Source organism: Scomber japonicus, chromosome 24, assembly GCF_027409825.1.
Source record: "Scomber japonicus isolate fScoJap1 chromosome 24, fScoJap1.pri, whole genome shotgun sequence".
NCBI classification, from domain to species: Eukaryota; Metazoa; Chordata; class Actinopteri; order Scombriformes; family Scombridae; genus Scomber; species Scomber japonicus.
Window position 1 is genome coordinate 4,727,710 of NC_070601.1, and position 4,252 is coordinate 4,731,961.

The following is a 4,252-nucleotide window of genomic DNA, read 5'->3' on the forward strand; positions in this document are numbered from 1 at the left end:
TAAAGCTAGTTAAAATCTAAAGTGAAGAGATATGTTTTTAGCTTTCTCTTAAACATATTTAGTGAACGTGCTTCTCTGATATCTATCAGTAGTGTGTTGCATAGTTCTGAGTCGTAATTGACCAAAGCTTCATCCCTGATTGTCTTTCTGTTGCTGTGAAACCTCCAATAAACCAGCAGCAGATGATTGCAGTGTTCTTGAATGCAAATAGTTAACAATGGAGTTAGAAGGACTAACGTCTTCTCTCCCAGGAACAGTCTCAGTGTTTTTTTCGGGAGGCTAACAAAACTAAGCCAACATTTTAAAACTTTTGAGATCTCAACAAAGTTCATTTCTACCAGTAAAGTTACCTGCAAGCACTTGTTCATTACTAAAGTACAGATACTTCCAATCTTTTGTCCTTTACACAACTAATATGAGAGTAGTATATCAATCTTCTAATCGCTTGGCAAGAAAAAAAAGAAAAGTTTCTTAAATGTGAAATTATATTCCATTAAGTGTAACAGAGTCTTTCAGTCAGTGTAGACCAGGACCACTGAAAATGTAAAAAAAGGACATTTTCTACAAGCTAGTATACAATTCAATATCTTGGAAGAATAACATTTCCAGTAATACATTGGTTAATTAATTTATGAATATTGAATTGGTTTTAATGGAGCACTTCTTTCAAGGAAATTCATCAACAGCGACTTTAAACTCACCACAACTAACTCAACTCTAACAGCTGTCTCTATATTTCCAGACAATTGTAAAGAAATTAAACTTTACCATTTTTCTCTTATCACAGAATTTAAAACAACTCAACCATCAAAGTCCAGCTTGCAGCAGTCTCTGTTCCTTGTGAAGCACATTTTGTCGTAGGGGGGTTTTCAGGTACCGCTTCTCAATGTCATCGCTGGTTACTGTCATTTATTCAGAGGGTCACTGCAGAAAAAAAAATCATAACATGTCTTTTTTTTCTGGCATAGACGCCTTTATTTGACAGTAGAGAGACAGGAAATTACGGGAGAGAGGGGGGGGGGGGGGGGGGGGTGACGTTGCAGTGCATGATAAAGGGTGTGTAACTTTAGTTTTCCACAAATAATGTTGGCTTTTACTACTTTTAAGCTGTCCAGTAATGCTAATTAAAGATTGTCATAATTACTGCCAGAGTTGGTTAAGAATATTTAGCAAGAATATTTGCTACAACTACATTTTGAACTATAATAAATAATAAACACGACCCCTTAGCTTGCCATTCATGCTTTGTTGTCCTGCAGGCGTTTGGTTGAAATAACGTACGTTTCTTTGGACAAAGCATCTGGTAAGCGACATAAACAGAAATAAACGTGACATCATGCAGTGAGTGCTTATCCCAAGTTTTAACGTCAAACTAAGTTAGTAAGTCTGATATCATGTTACAAAGTTGCAGGCTCTGTTCCAGAGCCGAGGGGCCGCTACAGACTTTCTCCTCCATGAGTGGGGCTCTGCCACCATGCTGAGGTGGGAGGATCTGAGAGGTCTGTTGGTGCTGTAAGGGGTGAGAAGTTCTGACCATGGAGGGATTTGTAATGAATTAGTATAATTTTGAATGATATCCTGGAGTGATGATGGGGGTGATGTGGTCTCGTTTTTTGGATCTTGTTAGTAACCAGGCTGCAGCGTTCTGGACAAGCTGTAGGTGGGAAATGCTAGATTGAGGAATGCCATGGTAAAGTGAGTTACAATAATCCAGTCTGGATGATATTAATGCATGAATTACTCTTTCGAGGCCTGAGGGTGAGAGGAAATGCCTGATTTTGGAGATGGTTCTGAGTTGGAAATAGCTGGACCTGACAACAGAGTTTACCTGTTTATTGAAGTTGAGATCACTCTCAAATATAACACCCAGATTTTTGTAATATGGTTTGACGTACAGTAGGCAGAAAGGTGACTGAGGTTTTTAGCAATAAAAGTGGTATGATGTGGGAGGCCAAAGAGTATCATGTCTGTCTTGTCCTCATTTAACTGAAGGAAGTTGTGAGCCAGCCAGTCTTTGATGTCATGGAGACAGTTTTGACAGTTTTGTAGTTGATAAGAGTACAAAATTCAATACTTCCCTAAAATGTAAAGTAACTTAAAATGGAAACACCCAAGTAAAGTTAAAGTATCTCATAATTGTGCTCAAGTACATAAAAATATAAACACAGTTACTGTGAGGAATATAATTGATGTTATCAACAGGTGAAATCTGACTGTCATGACTTTGACCATCAAACCTGTTGAATATTAAAACATTTTACTCACTAGTTTCATTACTGGTTACTGCAGCAGATGTTGTGTTCTGGGTGGATGATTCCTCCTCAGATGGAAGACTTCCTGCAGGCAGCATCACACGTCTGATCTTGCGTACATGGCGGGTCTTCAGGTTGGTTTTGGTCATCGCTGTGGAAAAATACCAGAAAGTAAAGTATAGCTGAATTTTCCATGTGATGTTTCAGGAGTTTAAGGAAGTTACAGTATATTAAAGCTAAGATTCTTTATTAGTTGTTCTTTGCATTTTCTGTCTATAAATGTCCCAGGAGGAGGAGCATGAAAAGAACTGGATAATTTAGCTCTAATAATAACTGGAGTAGAGAAAGTGTTTGTTGTAACTATTCAAACTGATTTCAATTAAAGGAATAATACAACATTTTAGGAAATGTGTCTATTCACTTTCCTTCAGAAAGACCAATGAGAAGCTTGATATCACTCTCATCTGTATCCTAAATATGAAGCTACAGTCAGCCTACATGAACCTCTCAAGTTCATTAATTAATCTGTTATATTTGTTTAATCTGTGCAAAAACCAAAACGTCAAGAAAAACCAAGTTGTGGTTTTAAGGTTATGTGATGTTTCTTCCTGCTTCCAGTCTTTATGCTGAGCTAGGGTAACTGGCTGCTTGCTGAACGTATGTAGCTGAGTTATATGAGAGTATTATGTCAATGTTATTATCTAACTCTTGGCAAAAAATAAATAAGCACGTTTCCAAAAATGTGAATTTTATTCCTTTAAACACTGTATAAAGTAAATTCAGACATTTTCTTCTAAACACATTAAATAGGTCATAAATGTATTTCTAAAAAAGGTGTAAAACGCATTTCAGCTAGGCTTCACAAACCGTGTTTCAAGATTTCTGTGATCAGGATTTAGTGGGCGGGTCTGAAACGCAGCAGTGATTAGCATAAACCCGCCCCTGCTGCTGTAGAGGTATAAACATTCAGCACACACTACTACTACTACAGTCTACAGTTAACCAGTTAGCCGAGTCAGCAGCCGACTTAGCCGCCGAGCGAGCAGCTGAGTTAGCAGCAGAAAGCTCTCAGACGTAGCGTCCATGTTTCTGGTAGAGGTGGTGACTTTGATTGACAGGTGACACTTGGTAGGGGGCGGGGTTTCAGCAGACTCGGCGGGCACTCCCACAGTTTTGGGAGCAGAGAAAAAGGCTGATTTTGAAGCCTAATTTATATATTTATACTTATATTTTTTTAATCATTCAAATTTGGCAGGGTGGTTAACAACACACTTTTCTGTGGTATGTCAAACTCAGAACACATATTTATTCTTACTTTACACAGACTTAAAAGGAAATTCATCTGAGCATCAACAGCTACTTTAAACTCACCACAACTAATTCAACTCTAACATCAGTTTGTATTTTACCTTCAGTTGGCTCAAAGTTGCTGAGATCTTTTAATTTTAAAGAAATTGAACCTTGCCATTTTTATCTCATCACAATAATTAAAACATAACTCAACCTTTGAAGTCCAGCTCGTACTCTCCAGGAAGGGGCATTTTGCCGTTGGGGTTTTTCTGGTACTGCTCCTCAATGACATCGCTGGTTACTGAACATTTTTTCTGTGGAAACAAGTCCATTCAAATCATAATAATGCTGAAATGTATTTATTATTCAGAGACAAATAAAGTTTCTCATTTAAATATAAATTCCACTCTGCAGCTAACTTACGTTTTTTATGAAATCACACCAATCGCCACTCTCCTCTCCCTCATACTGCCATTGTGGTTTGAGGCTCTGTGAATCTGCTGCTGCTGCTGCTCGAACAAATTGAGCAAAATAAAACACAAACAGTGATTATTAATGATCATATATATGTATATACATATATATATATATATATATATATATTTATATATGTATATACACATATATAAAAACAAATGTGCCAAATGACTGTATAATGTGAAATGTGTGTTTAAAAAAAAAAAAGCTCGGATAAACCTCGTGTACACTAC

The 4,252-nt window shown here is 37.2% G+C and overlaps 1 long non-coding RNA gene across 1 annotated transcript; it reads right to left on the minus strand.

Annotated features, from left to right (window-relative positions):
- Positions 1-2,308: 2,308 nt before the first annotated feature.
- LOC128354468 (uncharacterized) lies at positions 2,309-4,050 on the minus strand. Its single transcript, XR_008321054.1, has 3 exons — positions 3,966-4,050; positions 3,757-3,856; positions 2,309-2,403 (listed from the first exon to the last, which is right to left on the minus strand). It is a non-coding gene; the product is annotated as an uncharacterized LOC128354468 (long non-coding RNA).
- Between the last annotated feature and the right edge of the window lie 202 nt (positions 4,051-4,252).